This window comes from Puma concolor, chromosome C1 (assembly GCF_028749965.1).
Source record: "Puma concolor isolate L17-30 chromosome C1, mPumCon1.1.hap2, whole genome shotgun sequence".
In the NCBI taxonomy this organism is placed as follows: Eukaryota; Metazoa; Chordata; class Mammalia; order Carnivora; family Felidae; genus Puma; species Puma concolor.
Window position 1 is genome coordinate 136838865 of NC_141674.1, and position 17682 is coordinate 136856546.

The 17682-nt window shown below is 37.5% G+C and overlaps 1 long non-coding RNA gene across 2 annotated transcripts in view; it reads left to right on the forward strand.

The window, feature by feature from the left end:
* Positions 1 to 17682, forward strand: part of LOC147578455 (uncharacterized) — a 128034-nt gene that overhangs the window by 17077 nt on the left and 93275 nt on the right. The window contains exon 5 of one of the 2 annotated variants that reach the window (XR_015254282.1): positions 5404 to 6252. The exons of the other annotated variant lie outside the window; for it this stretch is intronic. This is a non-coding gene — a long non-coding RNA (uncharacterized LOC147578455). Of the gene's footprint in view, positions 1 to 5403; positions 6253 to 17682 lie in introns of those variants that run through there. 2 annotated transcript variants of the gene reach the window in all.

Consider the following 17682-nt stretch of genomic DNA (forward strand, 5'->3'; position numbering starts at 1 on the left):
CAGATGTGTTTTCAAGCATGTGAGTGAAAATAGAATACCTTGCTCTAAAAGTTTTTCAGAATTACATCATAATAGACTTATACTCTATACTGTGCATAAAAATGATACTATAGCCACTAGGGGTGACTACAGAGTGATGAGCTGGTCACAGAAATAATCAGTGAGTGGTATTTTTTTATGCAGCCACCTTGCAACGTACATTAGCTAAAACTTTCTGCAAGTGACAGAAAATGGAATCTGTTCACTCTAAAGACCAGAAAGTCCAGAGGCACTGCCCGTGTCAAGCTTAGTTTGACACAGGGGCTCAAACCAAGTTCTCAGGACTTGGTCTCTCTTAATCCCTTAGTTGGACTCTGCTCCTCTCCACATTTTGGTTTCATGCTCAGTTTTCATTTTGTAGTAGGCTGACTCCTCTGACCATAATTTCACGGCCTCACAACTCCATGTGGGGAATGGTTGCAAGAATCTTGAGGCTCAGAGTCACCCTGACTGTGTAGTAAGCTTCAGTCATGTGCCCACCTCTGAACCAATTGCTATGGCATTCAGTGATTGCTTGCCTTGCTGAATGCTGGGTCACATGCCCATTGCTGGATTCCAGCAAAGAGTATCAACAAGACTACATGAAGTCTCCAAAGAAAATAGGGGCTGTTGCTGGAAGGAGAAGTAAGTGCTAATAATGCACGTGTTTACTATTAGAGTCTGTTTAGGCATTATGGGATGCTAACTTTACTCAAGATATTTCTGGAATTCTTGTCTTAATGTGGAAAACTTATGAATGAATCATTCCACCAAAAACAGTCTTATTATTCTATATTCCCAGTGCACTTTTTATTGAATAAGATTTTATAAAACTTAATTAGCCATCTCACTTGTTAGCTCTGCTGTGACTGACTTCTGACTAGTTCCAAAACAGCATTTGTCTACATAGGAAAGGGTTTGCTTTTGTTGACAATATTCACAAGAGTGCACAAAATATTTTCTTGTTAATTCCAGAAGCTCAGATCTTAAAATATTCTGGGGAAATATCAGTATCATTAGCATAAATGTGTGATATTCCAAGACAACTGACTTGAAAGAGTCTACACTTATTTGGAGATATATATTCTGGTTTATTTGGGTACAGCGTACAAAATATGTCTCTATAGTAATGTGGCTATGAGCATAGGCTTTGAAGCTTGACCACCTGTGCTTGAATGTCAGGTGAGCCTCCTGTGGTCTTAGAAAAGTTACTTAAGCCCCTCCTAGGACAAAATTTCAATTTGTAAAATAATAATTATACATATTTCACTGGATTGTTTCAGGACCAAATGTGTTAATATACATTTCCTAATAAATGATAGATCTTATTACTATTATTTTAAAAATATATCTAAAATTACTATATTCTGGGGCACCTGGTGGCTGAGGTCATGATCCCAGGATCGTGTGACTGAGCCCCGTGTCAGGCTCTGTGCTGAGCGTGGAGCCTGCTTGAGATTCTCTCTCTCTCTCTCTCTCTCTCTCTCTCTCTCTCTCTCTGTCCCTCTCCTCCAACTCATGCTCTCACCCTCTAGAAGAAACAAAAATTAAAATTACTCTGTACGCTGTGTGAAAAAAAAATACTCTCTAAATCAACTTACGAAAAATATCAAACCTATAGTCAATCAAGAGTACAAAATATGCCATAGGTAACATGGAAACATGAGGCCTATATTTGAACCCTGACTTTTCCTTAAATAGCTTTGATCTTTCTAGGCTTCAGTCTCTTCACCTACAAAATGTCTTCTTGTAACAATGAAATTGCATAATTCTATAAGTGCTGATGCAATGCAGAATGAAACAATGACCAGAATTGGCTTGGATTAATTAAGCAAGACATCCCAGTAGACACATGTTTGGAACATGGTTTTGAAGTATATTAGGGAACAAGATTAGTGGAGGGAAAAGAAAATAATAAGAGGGTCTCCCAGGTGAAGCTAAGTAGAGGCCAGCAGCAGTGGAAACATAAAAGTGGAGTCCATCAGATAACTTATGTGGGTCGGCTGCATTTGCTTTCATTAATGTATAGAAAACATATTGTGAAATAATAGTTGAATATGGAGAGGCATGAAGGATTCATCTGCTTCACAGTATTGCAGGCTAGGTTTAAGATTTTTTAAGCAGCAAGACGTTCTTCTAAATTTGTGAATAAATTAGGGGGATAAATGGTATTTGAGATGCTGACCAGAATTGTGAAATAAGCAAGTTACACATAGGAGCTTTTCCAGGAATGTGTGTTGCTTTGAAATTCACTGGGCTTAAAAAGAGATACCCCTGATTGGAATACTAATACATCATGGCCTTCATATTATTCTTGTGATAAAATGTTTCCTTTTAATCATAGGAACCTGCCTTTGTTTTTTAAAAGTTACCTATCTCTTGCAGTTAAACTGAATTCTAGGAGACAAGTGTACTTTTCTTGAAGTACTTACCATATGGTTATTCTATTTACTATATTTCATTCTGGAAGATGTTCCCTCCAATTAGAGAGGGACTTACTTAGACATAATTTAATTCTTCGTAGGCTTAAAGGAATAATATTTCTCAGTAAATACAGGTGTAATTAAGGATACCTCTTGTCACACTTTGCCCCCATCTAGGACTTACAAGAGATGAAGTTGCTTCTAATTTAACTGAGGTTATTACCTAAATATTCACTGTCCTATCCTGTACATATTTTTTTTCAGACCCCTTTTGTTTGTTCTCTTTCTATCCTTTCTCAAAAAAAGTAGGTGAACATTATCCCTTCCAATGTCAATTTCTCTATTAGGCTTGTTCCTTGTTCATATTGTGTCAGATCTATGAATTTAAAGTCCAATGTCTGTTCTACCTTTCTACCATGACTAGTCTCTTAAAGAATACTACTCTTGGGGTGCCTGGATGACTCAGTCAAGCGTCTGACTTCGGCTCAGGTCATGGTCTCACTGTCTGTTGAATTCAAGCCCTGTGTCGGGCTCTGTGCTGACAGCTCAGAGCCTGGAGCCTGTTTCAGATTCTGTCTCCCTCTCTCTCTGCCCCTCCCCCACTCCTGCTCTGTCTCTCTCTCTCTCCCAAAAAGTAAATAAACATTTAAAAAAATTTTTAAAAAGCCTACTACTCTTGAGGAAAAACCAGACATTTGTATATGACATTAATTGACATTAAGACATAGTGATAAATACAATTAAGACATTAGTTGTATAAGGCATATAACTGAAAATTGAAACTAATTTATGGCATGATTTTAAACAGTTGATAGGATATACAAAGGGAAATCTATTTTATCTGAGTAGTACAGGGCTGGAAATACTGTAGAGAAGTTTAAGGAATTTGGAGAATTTAGCCAGAGTGCACTAATATTTATATACTCATTACATCAGTAAGAAGAGGTGAGTGCTACTACAGAAACGAACAGTCCCCAAGTTTTAGTGGCTTGAAACAGCAAGGTTTCTTTTTCATCCCTGCTGAATATGAATTATAGGGTGGGTAGAGATTCTGCTTTATGCGGTCCTCACTTTGGTCCTAGTCTGGCTGCTGTAACAAAAATACCATGAACTGGGTGGCTTAAACAAAACTTTATCTCACACAGTTCTGGAATCTGGGAGGTTCATGATCAAGACCCAGTGTCTGGTGAAACTGACAGACTCAGTGTCTGGTGAAAACCTGCCTCTTAGTTTATAGATGGTGTCTTCTTACCATGTCCTAACATGGTAAGGGAGCTCTGTGGGGTCACCTTTACAAGAGCATTAATCTCATTCACCAGGATTCCACTGTCCTGACCTAATCAATCACCACCCTAAGTCCTCACTGCCAAACACTGTCACATTAGGCATTAGGTTTCAACATATGAATTTTGGAGGGACACAAACATTCAGTCTATAGCACCAGGATAAGATAGCCATTTTTCTGGAACACTCTGGTTATTGTGGCATAAACACAGAGAGCTCACTACACATCATACACTGGCTCTTAAAACATCCATATGTCACTTCCATTCGCATTTTTTTTTGTATTTTATTTATTTGTCCTGTTTAAAATTATTTGAAGTATAGTTGACATACAAGGTTATATTAGATTCAGGTATACAACATAGAGATTCAATAATTCTATACATTATACAATGCTCACCATGATCAGTGTAGTTATCATACGTCACCCTGCAGTGTTAGTACAATATTATTAACTATATGACTGGAAGTTTGTACCTCTTAACCTCTGTCACCTATTTCACCCATCCCCCACCCACCTTCCCTCTGGCAGCCACCAGTTTGTTCTCTGGATATATGAGTCCGTTTCTGTTTTTTTTTTGTTTGTTCATTTGTTTTGTTTTTTTAGATTCTACATGTAAGTGATATCATATCATGTTTGCCTTTCTCTGTCTTTTTTTTACTTAGCATAATAACCTCTAGGTCAGTCCATGTTGTCACAAATGTCAAAATTTTATTCTTTTTGCAGCAGAGCAATATTCCATTATATATATATACATATATGTATACATACATATATATATATATATATATATATCTCACATCTTTATCCACTCATCTATTGATGGACACTTACACTGCTTCCATATTAGATATTATAAATAATGCTGCAGTAAACATAGGGGTGCATATATCTTTTTGAATTGGTGTTTTTGTGTTCTCTGAGTAAATACTTAGTAGTGGATTTACTGGATTCTATGGTATTTCCTTATTTAATTTTTTGACGAAACTCCATACTGTTTTCCATAGTGGTTGCACCAATTTACATTTCTACCAACAGTGCATAAAACTTCACTTGTCTCCACATGTTTGCTAACACTTCTTTCTTTTTTTTTTTTAAATGTTTGTTTACTTTTAAGAGAGACAGAGATAGAATGTGAGTGGCTTAGGGGCAGAGAGAGAGGGAGACACAGAATCCGAAACAGGCTCCAGGCTCCCAGCTGTCAGCACAGAGCCCGACTGGGGGCTAGAACTCACGAGCAGTGAGATCATGACCTGAGCTGAAGTCAGGCGCTCAACCGACTGAGCCACCCAGGTGCCCCACCACTTGTTATTTCTTGTCTTTTTTGATACTAGCCATTCTAACTGATGTGAGATGATATATCACTGTGGTTTAGATTTGGATTTCCCTGATGATTAGTGATATTGAACATATATTTTTTTTGTGTCTGTTGGTTATCTCTGTGTCTTCTTTGGAAAAATGTCTCTTTAGGTCCTCTGCCCATTTTTTAATCAGACAATGGTGATGATGGTGATGATGATGGTGATGACGATGATAGTGGTGGTGATTATTTTGGTGTTGGATTGAAGATCTAAATGTAAGACTTAAATGTAAGCCATAAAACTCCCAAAAGGAAACATAGGCAGTAAACTCTTGGACATCAGCCTTAGTAACATTTTTCTGTATATGTCTCCTCAGGCTAGGGAAACAAGCAAAACTATACTCTGGGACTACACCATACTAAACAGCTTTTGCACATCAAAGGAAACCATCAACAGAATGAAAAGGCAGGCAACCTACTGAAAAGGCAACAAAGGGAGAAGATTGTTGTAAGTGATATATCCAATAGGGTGTTGATATCCAAAGTACATAAAGAACACATTTTTTTAATTTCATTTTTTTGAAGACATATTTCTTTTAGAGCAGTTTTAGGTACACAGCAGAATTAAGGGGAAGTTAGAGATTAACCATATGGTCACTGCCCCAACCTGAATAACCTTTCCCATTATCAACACCCTCCACCAGACTTGTATATTTGTTACAATTGTTCAACCTACATTGACACATCATAATCATCCAAAGTCTGTAGTTCACATTACAGTTCACTCTTGGTGTTTTACATTCTTAGTTTGGACAAATGTATAATGACGAACAGTCATCATTTGATGACATATCCATCATCCATCCATAGGGTAGAGGATTTTCACTGTCCTAAAAATCTTCTGTGTTCCACCTATTTATGTCTCTTCCTTTAAACACTGAGTGACTGATTCTTTTACTGTCTTCATAGTTTTTTTTTTTCCAAAATGTCGCATAGTTGGAAATATACAGTGTGTACCCTTTCCAGATTGGCTTCTTTTACTCAGTAATATGTATCTAAGTTTCTTCCATGTTTTTTCATGGCTTGATAACTCATTTCTTTTTAGCATTAAGTAAAAGGATAGATTACAGTTTGTTTATCCATTCATCTACTGAAGGACACCTTGGTTTGCTTCCAGTCTTTGGCAATTATGCATAAAGCTTCTATTAATATCTGTGTGCAAGCTTTTTTGGAGACATAAGTTTTGAACTCATATTGGTAAATGCCAAGAGCACTATTGCTGGATAGTATGGTATGAATATTTTTATTTTCATATGAAACTGCCACTCTTCCAAACTGGCTGTACCATTTTCCTTAATAGGTTTGCAGTGGTATCTCATTATTGTGTTAATTTTCCTTTCCTTAATGACATATTGTGTAGTATCTCTTCTTTGTCACATATGCTTTTCATATACTTCCTTTCCATCTGTGGTGAGGTGTCTGTTATGATATTTAAATAATTTTATAATTAGGGTGTTGTTTTGTTATTGTTGAGTTTTAAGAATGCTTTGTATATTTTGGATAACAGTCCTCTATCAGACATGTCCTTTGTAAATGTTTTCTCCGAGTCTATGGTTTCTCTTCTCATCCTCTTGACATTGTTTTTCACAGAGCAAAAGTTTTAAATTTTAAATTTGGGGACACCTGAGTGGCTCAGTTGGTTAAGTGTCTGACTCTTGACGTCATGATGGCTCAGGTCATGATCTCATGGTTCATGAGACTGAGCATTGCATCCAGCTCCATGCTGTTAGCACAGAGGATTCTATCTTTCCCTCTGTCCCTCCCCTGCTTGCACTCCATCTCACTTTCTCAAAATAAATAAACTTAAAAAAAAGTTTTAAATTTCAATGAAGTCCAGTTTCCTTCTTACCAATTCTGATTCTTTCTTTCTTTCTTTCTTTCTTTCTTTCTTTCTTTCTTTCTTTCTTTCTTTCTTTCTTTCTTTCTTTCTTTCTTTCTTTCATAATCTCTATACCCAATGTAGGGCTCCAACTCATGACCCTGAGATCAAGAGTCAGATGCTCTGCCAACTGATCTAGTCAGGTGCCCCATCAATTATTTCTTTTATACATTGTGCCTTTGGGGCACACCTGGGTGGCTCAACATCCAACTCTTGGTATCGGCTTAGATCATGATTCCAGGATCATGGGATAGAGCCCCAGGTTGGGCTCCATGCTGAGTATGGAACCTGCTTAAGATTCTCTCTCTCTCTCCCTCTGCTCCTATCCTCTACTTGTGTGCTCTCTCTCTCTCTCTCAAAAATTAAAAAAAAAGTGCTTTTGATATTATATCTTAAAAGTCATCACCATATCCAAGGTCATCTTGGTTTTCTCCTTTGTTATATTCTGGGAGTTTTATAGCTTTGCACTTTATGTTTAGGTGTGACTCATTTTGAGTTAATTTTTGCAAAGAAGGTAAACTCTGTGTCTAGGTTCATTTTGCATGCCTAAGTTTAGTGGTTTCAACACCATTTCTTGAAAAAACTATCTTTGCTCCATTGTATTGCCTTTATTCCTTGGTCAAAGATCATTTGACTATATTTATGTGGGTCTATTTCTGGCCTCTCTATTCTGTTTAATTAATCTATTTATCTATTCTTTCACAATACCACATTGTCTTGATTACTATAGCTGTATAGTAAGCCTTCAATGCAGGTAGTGTGAGACCTCCAACTTTGTTCACCTTCAATATTGTGTTGGCTATTATGGGTCTTTTGCCTCTCCAAATAAACTTTAAAATGAATTTATTGTTATCCATAAAAAAATCACTGAGATTTTGGTTTGGATTACTTGAGTCTATAGATTAAGTTGAGGAGAACTGACATCTTAACAATATTGAATATTACTAACCATGAATGTGGAGTATTTCTCCAATTTATTTAGTTCTTTGATTTTTTTCAACAGACTTCTGTAGTTTTCCTCACATATATTTTGTACATATTTTGTTATATCTAAATACAGTAAAACCCTGGATTGCAAGTAACTTGTTCTGTTAGTGCTCCGTAAGATGAGCAAACATTTCTAATAAATTTCAACTTGACAAACAAGCAGTGTCTTGTTATGTGGGTAGTACGTGATTCCAAATGCCACATGATCACAATGGAGCAATGGTTCTTCTCTCTCTTTTGCTGTGGGATTGTGGGCGACTGTCTCCCATGCTTGGATGCTTGGTCTCAGGCTATGGTGTTTGGTAGAAATCAGTGATTTTTCAGAACACTGGAAGATACCCACAACTGGCACTAGTGTATTTTTTGTCATTTCAAAGCACCTATGGAAAGTACTTTGCTTTTCCAAACAAGAGTAAGCTTAGGAATGCTTTGCTTCATTCTAGGTCAGGTTGTCTGCAGATATAGACCCCTTTCCTCTGCTGCCTTATTGCCAGTTACATTAAATACAGTATATGACAAGAGTTTATCAATACTGTACTATAGTCAACATCTCTTAGTGACAGTGAAAGTCATCCTATATAATAACTGTCCTCTCTCTTGTCTCCCTCAAACCAGCCAAGAAGGTTTTCAAAGGTAAGTGCAGGTTAATTTGTTTATTTTCTTTATATTTTCTTTATTACTTTATATTATATTACAGTATTGTAATCACTTTTATGTGAATATTTTTGGGTTGTGGAACAAATCATCTAAGTTTCCATGTTTTTCTTGTGGGCAAATTTGCTTTGCTATGCAAATGCTTTGGATTATAAACATGTTTCCAGAATGAATTACACTTGCATACCAAGGTTTTACTGTATTTCAATTTCTTTTGAGTGCTAATGTAAATGGAATTGTGTTTTAATTTCAAATTTCACTTATTCATTGCTGATACATAAGAAAGTGATTGACTTTTACATCTACAACTTTGCTATAATCCTTCAATAGTTCCAGAATTTTTCAATTTTTTAAAAATTTTTCTGGATTTTTACACAGATAAGTACATCATCTGTGAACAAAGACAGTTTTGTTTCTTACTTCTCAGTCTGAATAACTTTTATTTCATTTTCTTGTCCTATTACATTAGCTAGAACACCTAGTATAATGTTGAAAAAGAATGATGGGAGAGAAGTCCTTGCTGTGTCCCTAATCTTAGTGGAAAATCTTGATGTTTCTCACCATTAAGTATGATTTAGCTGCCATTAACATATTGTAGTTTAAAGTATGTTGTGTGGCTATATTATTTCCAAGGTGGCAGAGAAATCCAATTCTAACTTCTGTTGGAAAGAGACTGGGAATATTTGGGAAAATGGCTACTACATTTATAAGAAAGCAAAATATTTGAAAAAAATTATTAAAATAATGAATTTTCAACTTTAAGAACCAACAGAGTTAAGCAAAAAAGATTCAGTTTTGTAGTGCAATGTTAGCAGTGTCTTGCCCAGAAAACTTTGTTTCTATTTCATAGCCTCTTGAATAAAATTCTATTTCCATAGACTGGCATCTCCCTTCAGCCTTTTTGTCCTTACCCTCCTACACAAATATTATTGTAAAAAACATTGAATGGCATTTCTTCTGTTGCTTCAGAATTTTTTTATGAGGAGCAAAAGCTGAGACAAATAGGCAACAAGTGGCCCTATATTCCCAAAAAGGGCAGCTCCCCTCATCATCCTGCTGATGTATGCAGATGAGTAGATATTGGAATGCATTCAATGAGTGATAAGGTATAGGCATCGAGGGAGAACATTTTGATTTCTCTTCTCCCTGTCCTTCCAAACCTACTGAGGACCATGGAGAAATTTCTCATAAACATTAAAGTATGTACCAAAAAGAAAGACTGACATCTTCCATTCCTGATGAAAGCTTGCTGAGCCCTAGAAGTTCATGAGGCCACTGCTGGCACAGACATCAGAGTTGGAGAAAAGTAAAAGTTTTGAAAGGGAGTTACACATGTATAACTCATAGAGTTTGCTTAAAATTATTCAAACAGAATTCTGAGAGAGAAATAGAGCATCTGTAACACAGAGGAAGAAGAGACAGAGCCATCAGGGAAGTCTGCACCATCAGTGTTTTCCATGACAAGGGTGTGTGAGTATCCCATGGATCAAGTGGAAGCTTCAGAGATTTCCTGTGCCGTGGGAACTGCGCCAGTAAGAAACTGCCATGCAGACCCAGGAGCAGGAGATGAGAGAGAGAAGAAGTCAGCTGTAGAATGTATCATCCATCTTAGGAAACTTCTGGGAGATGGCAGCCCTGAAGAACCCACAACAAATTCAAAGACCGGCATTTGGATGACTACCCCTCACGCTTTCACCTCACATGTATCCCCTTTGACAGCCCAACAATGTTGTGATGCAAGGGAAACCTGGAAACCGCAGAAAGGAAAAGGAGCAGTGAAAATGAAAAAAAAGGAGGGGGTGGGTAATAAAACAACAAACTATGCTATCCTTCTCTATTGCAGGAACGTCATCACAGACGTTCTAGAATATCTATATCTATATATCTGTCCATATCTATATGTCTATATAGATATAGATATTTTTAAAGTTTACTTATTTATTTTGAGAGTGGGGGGAGGGGAAGAGAGAGAGAGAGAGAGGGAGAGAGAATCCCAAGCAGGCTCCGTGCAGAGCCTGATGTTGGGCTTGATCCCATGAACTGTGAGATCATGACCTGAGCCAAAATCAAGACTCAGAGGCTTAACTGACTGAGCCATCCAGGAACCCTGATCTAGACTATATTTTAAATACTGAAGGGAATCCAAAGTCTTGGGAGTTTTCTTCAAAGGACAGAGAAGGAAAGATTACAGAGTATTGTTAGATGGAGTGATTAATGGAAAAAATAAAGAATTTCTCATTGAAATCATTCTGAATATATTTGCCTATTTCTTATATCATTCTTTCTCTCAAATATTTGAAGAACAAGGCACTAGGCAGGTGGGCTGAAGGACCTGGGCTTGGCATGAATAGGGAGTGTAATGGCCTATAGGCAGAGGAACCCAAATTCATGGTGATCTGGCAGACCATGTCCATGAGTGAAACTAAAATTGAAAGCCTGCTATTCAGTCTAGACGAGGCATCAGTCTAAAAGGGAGAGAGACAGATGGCAAGCAGAGGCCAAAAGGATAAGAAATGGGAACACCAGATCTTGCAGAAGTTTTAAAGAAAAAGTGGGAGATGGAGACTTGAGATGTTTTGGATACTAGAAAATTCCCATCCATTCTTCTGGGACAGCTATAAAGCCACTACTTCTACAAAATGTACTTACCTGACTGGTTGGAAAGATATCTCTTTTCCTTTGAACTATAATAACATGTCGATATTCACACCTACATATAATTGTGCACCTACGTTTCCCATATTGCCATGTGAAAATCAAGATGGTTAGTGGTTACTTATACATATAGAGGAAGTATTTAGAAAGTATTTGTTGGCTGAATCTTACTTTGAAAGTAAGTTCACAATTTAGATTAATTTTGAGCCTGATTTTTAAGCTGCAAAAGACATGGCAGATGAAGTCAACATCAATAAGTGGTATTTATTAAGCAATCACATTTACATATTGACGTTTAAGCAACATGCCAAATAAGTTAAATAAATTGTTCTCAATTCTCTCAGAGCAACTTGCAACCTTACCATTTTGTGATGTCCAGAAACAGATTGACTAGAAATACATTGGAATGCTGTGAAGTCAAGAAAATAATTTACAACAGTTGCAGAATGGTTGGCAATGGCCAACAATTAGAGAAAGATAAGATGATAGGTAGTAATAAAATGTAGTTGTGGTGTCAAACATAATAAGAAATCATCATTTTTTCTTGATAACTACCACAAAACAGGTGACATTGAACTTGGAGACAGAAGACATAGTAATCTTTTTAACTTTCTTATTTTCTTCTTTCTGATAAATACCGAATACAGGCAAGGCACTTATGCCTGAGTTTCCTTTTATTTTCCCTGTAAAATGAGTATAACTCCATGAGTAGACTTTATTTTTTTTTAAGCAGTAAACATTTTTCCCAAATAGATTCGTGTTCAGAGTTGCAATATAAAAAGGAGAAAAAACTGGAGCCATGTGGCTGAATGAGGTGTTGAGCCTAAGGGATAGTGGCTGCAATTTCTGCTTCCCCGGAAGCACCTGTAACTGACTCTAGACATTTACAGATTCGCGTAATAGAAGTACAAGACTTCCGGTGTGGACCACCTATCCCATTTGTTTCTGTATTCACAGTCTACGTTTTATAATGGCCATTTCCTTATCTGCCAAGAGTAAGATGTACTTTTCAGTCAATTTTCTCGGTTAATATTAAAAAAAAGCAAGAATGAGATTAAAGCAAGTGTAATTCCTGAGCTAAAGCTATAGAACCTGAGGCATGGAAAGGTCAGGGTCACAAGTCGACCCACTCACCATCCTGGATCTGCAAATGTACTGAAGGGGTTTTGTTTTGTTTTGTTTTGTTTTCTTTTTTGTTTGTTTGTTTATTTGCTTTTTGCCTGCTGGAGCTTTCTGAAAATTGTGTGAACTTTTTTTTTTCAGTTATGTATTTATATAATAGTACAATCCTAAGGGTTTTATTAATGTTCTAAAATGGAATTTATGAGTATATTTGCATACTCAGGGATTTATATGAGCTGTAAGAATAGCCTATAGAGATAGATATATACTATTGAGGAGAATATGAGGTCCAGTACCAAATACTCTTTATTTATTTTTATTTTTAAAAAAAACATTTTAAAATGTTTATTTATTTTTGAGAGAGAGAGAGAGAGAGAGAGCATGAGAAGGGGAGGGGCAGAGAGAGAGACACACACAATATGTGAAGCAGGCTCCAGGCTGTCAGCACAGAGCCCGACACACGCTCGAACCCACAAACCGTGAGATCATGACCTGAGCCGAAGTCGGATGCTTACCAGACTAAGCCACCCAGATGCCCCCTAAATACTCTTTAAAATTAAGGCAATGAATTTGATAATTAGAGAGATTGAACTGACGTGCCAGTTTACTTAGAAGACCCTTTCTACTGGAAGGTATTAAGATTTATACCAGAGAGGCTTCCATGCCCCCAAATGTTTATCCCACTGCAAAATTAGTCTGGTTAGCTGAGAGAAAGGGAAAGAGATATGAGAAGAAGTCTTATTTGAAAAGATTGTCCCGTGCCTACATTTGCTCAGGCTCTCAGCCTGGAGAATTTTAGAGTAGAAGAATGGCTGTAGGCATTGATGCACTTCCGGCAAAACAACATTTGGAAAATCCTTAGTTTGATCGACTACCACCAAAAGCCATGCTCCTGCCTGCACATTCTTTTTGAAATAGGACATACCCCAGCTTTGTGAAACCAACACAGAAGAATAATGCTTGTTCTCAAGCCAATTGGAGGAGGGCAGTGTTCATCACAAATATTGTTATAAACAGAACAATGACATTGGCAACATCATTTGATCTTTGTGCCAAGGATGAAATTAATGTCATATGCTTACTCCGACGGGTGACTGGAAGTAAGTTTCCATGAAGCACACTTAAAAGCGATGGTGTCCTCTCTCACTTCCATTTTTCCTTCTGATAAGTCAAGAAACTCTCATAAGCAATACTGGCTTCTTGAGGGTTTGACATAGCAAAGGAGGCTCAGAAGTTTACAAATTCGTCTAACTTAGAGATATTTTGTGTTCTTCCTTGGAAAAGAAAGAGACAAACAACCACGCAAACAAAACCCTCCAAAGATACCAACATTTTCGATGAACAGAAATTTCTTCCATTCTCTCCTAATCTCGTGTACTCTTCATAATTGAATAAGTTCTTGCAGGTGTTAGGAAAATATATTATGACATGGGTCCTTGGAGCTTGGCCAGATCCAATGCTGGCAAATGCCTACCATTCCCAATCTGGGTTACTTCACATTTATGATTTTCTTCATGAAACGTCTCTACTTGTGGCTTGGTGCTTTGTCAAAGAGGTTAGTACCGAATCAATGTGGACCATTTCCCAAATTGTACATGTCCACTTTTAACTGTACCTCACCAGGTCACCCCAAGACAAATAAATGAGATGCAGTACACTCTCAGGCTGGGGAGGCAAAGGCACGTAGACGGCTGAGCCTTGTTGGCACATGCAAGCTCTTCACTCTGTGTTTGCTTCCTGGCCGGCCAGACGCCAGATTTGGGCGAGGAATCGCTCATGCTTATACTCGAAAAGCCTGAGAAAGAGAGGCGCTACCTTGGTATTTCCACCCTCCTGCCTCAAGCTCGGAACTTTCAAAGGAAGAATATATACTCGGGAATGTGTAAGAACCAATGCTGATCAATAAGTAAGGTTTGATGGGGATTCCTCACCAGGTTGGATAGAAATAGTGTTCTTGTGAGAGGCTTCGGATATTTCTTTATTTAAAAACCAATCTAATTGAATTTGAAAAACCAGTGTCACTTTCATTTTTAGCTGTGGTGTTTATAGATCAATAAATAACAGGACCGAGGTTGCATTTTACTTGAAATATGCATTAAAATAAGATTTTCCCTTCCTCAATAAGAGGTAGTTCATTATCTTATGCTAAAGTCGGACCACACTACGGATGTCATAAATGTCATTTTTAAAGTTTAATTGGTCACGTTATTGCAAAGGTAGTCTTGGGGGAAGAAAAAAACCCAAAAAACCGCTGCATACCATCTTGGCTGTCAATAACAGCCGGGACTGATAACCAAACTTCTTTAATATGTCTCTTCACAAACACTGGCAGAGATGAGGAAGTTGCCAGAGTTGGAAGGATATCACTGGGGGCTCTGGGAGTTTCTTCTGAAGTCATTCTGAATTAGCAGCTAATGGGAAGCTCTCTTTGATAGCGTTATTATAATTAAATGCAGCTGGATGAAAATCAACCACAAAGGGAACTCGTTTGTTTATCATTACTTCTGACTTTGTTAGCAGATGTTTTCGAAGTACCGTAGTAGCCAGCTTAATTTGTCTCTGTGTAATGTGAAGCAGGTAAACTTTGATTAATAAACTGACAAGTTCATTCCCTGATTTCTTTTCTGAAGTTTCCTTCTGTGACTCTTATATGGCACATATGTCAAATCCGGAAAGCACACGGATAAACATTCAATTTCTTTTTATATATGTCAGGCCAGCTGAAATGGAGGTGTCAGTCGGCGGTGAGCTGGCTTGTCAAATGTTCATCTTGAAAGCTGCTGTAGTCTTATCGCATGTAAGTAGGCTAGTGAAAAAGATAAACACATATGGCACATACGTACCAGGCTATAGAACGACAGCTCTCTCGGTTGTAATCACTATTGGCTTTCCATAAGGGACTCAATAATCTTCAGTAAATTGGATCCTTTATGGGTTTAGACATTAATTCATCTATTTAAAAAGGGTAATTTTGACATATCCTTTGCTTATAATAAATGCCTCCTCCACTTCTTCACAGGCAGACTTCCTCACCACCCACTTTGTCTGTTCAACCCACTAACTTCAGTGTCTTCATTCAGAATGTACTTTCTACCTGTCTCCCTCAAGAGCTTAGAGTGCCTCACTCCTCTCATTTAAAGAACGCTTGAAAATTGCACCCCTCGCTCCAAATCTTTCCCACATACCTGGAAATAATGTGATTTTTTTTAAATTGCTCAACAAAGTTCAAAGATGCACAATCTGCGATTTATACTGTATCCGTTACTAAAGCCACGAAATTCCCGTGTCCTATGATTTTGCCCTTTCCTCAAGATTACTATTTGCTCAAGATAAAGTTGCATATGTGCCTGCATGTCCTTTGATTTTTTTCGTGTCCCTGTCAATGTTATCAGCTTCACGTTGGGATGTCTACATCTGGTTTTAATTGCTATGTACCTAGCACAGTACTGAGTACTCTGTATGTACTTGAAAATCACTTGCTGGTGCTATAACACATCTATTTATTCAGTTATTTATTCTGAAAATTTACTTCTATGGATATGTGTGTCAGTGTATATTTATGTATATGTTTGCGTCGTCACCTGCTTGCTGCACAGAATTCATTTGGACTTAACTCAGCAAAAGGGATGAAAAAACTTTGGCTAACTCTGAGGTTCTTTGCAGATAAGTATAGGGAAATGTAATCTTTGGCACTATTCTACTTCCCTTTCTTTAAAGGCCTGATTGAGTTTTAAAGTGTTCTTCATGTAGGCAGAGTGGAATAGAAGAGGGAGCGTGAGCTGTGTGACCAGATGGGACCGAATCCCAGCACAGCTCCCTACTCGTTGCCTGAGCCTCAGCTTTCTCATCTGTAAAATTAAGGACAATAATACCACCTTGTGAAGATTAAAGAGAATAAATCCAACGATCTTGGCACACGACAGGCCCCAGTTTATATTAGCCAATGCCATGAAAAATAAGATACATGCTATTTCAGTAGAAGAGAAAAAAAGTTGAAAACACTCTCTGTTACATGGAACAGTATGAGTGGCCCTCTATCCTGGTCTTCATGAATGATGTTCACAGCGTGTATCGGAACACCAGTTGAGACATTATTCCATGCAAAAACTAACCTAAAATGTTAAATTGCAACAACAACAAAAAAAAAAACCAATTGAAATTCATTAATGCCTAAAGAATATTTCTTGTGAAAAGAGAACACCTACCTGTGACCAGTGCCAACTGTATATTCAGCTCCCAACTACCAATCGCCATCTGATTAAAAATAATCCATCTTGAGCAGGTATATTTCTAACCGGGGGACTTTTCAAGGAAGCTTTATTACATGCCCACTCTGTACAAAACTTTTTGAAATAATTGTCTGTATTAGAAATGTCGGGATAATTAGTTAAATCACAATCTTAGGTTGATATGTAGTGAGGACCAAATGTGTATTTGTACCTTTATGTCATTTTGGAATATTTGAGAATTTGTTGGGATTTTTTTAGCCTTTTAAGCTTTTTCTCTAATGGGAACCTGTCTTTACTCTTCTTTTTCTGGGGTGAGGAGAGCAGGGCTAGAGTCACAATGTTTTAATAGAACTGCAGATTCGCTAATTTTGAAAAAAAAAATCCTTGTTAAGATGATTGCCCTTGAGGAAAATCCTTCAAGTGTGAGTAACTATCTTTATTATTTCAACTACTTTGCTAGAGAATAGAATTACCTGACAACATTTTGAAGGAGGATCATATGTTAACTGAAGTGTGGCTTACAAACAAGGTGGCATATGCTTTCTGGAAAAGTCTGCATGATGGTGAGTTAGAGAATTCAGTAAGGGAGCCATTGCACATGACTCTGATTCTTGGTTCTGTATTTTATCTCTTAAGGTGACCAGATTCATAGACTAGATAAAAACAAATATAGTTAGCATCCTTTTCATATGATGGAGAGTGGGGAGTCCACGGAGTGCCGTCCTTCACCTGAAAATAGCCGCAACTAAATCACCTGTGTCTTTCTCAAAGCTGGGGGTCATAGACATCTGTGATGCCAGGGTGTGGATTTACTCCAAAATCTAGGGAAATTATGCCACATCTTAAAAATCCTGCCCAGTCGTTGCAGCATCCGTTAGGCTAGTGTGAGTGAATGTGAGATACTAGCTTGTCAGAAAATTTGTGGGTGCATTGCTGAAAATAATGTTATTTGGCAGTTAATAGCATAGCATTTTTTAAGCAGGATGACTGTTTCACTGTCACTGGAAGGCAACTTGTGTTATGAGATTCTGAATAGATATTGCAGTTTCAGGGACCATGCCATTTTTGTG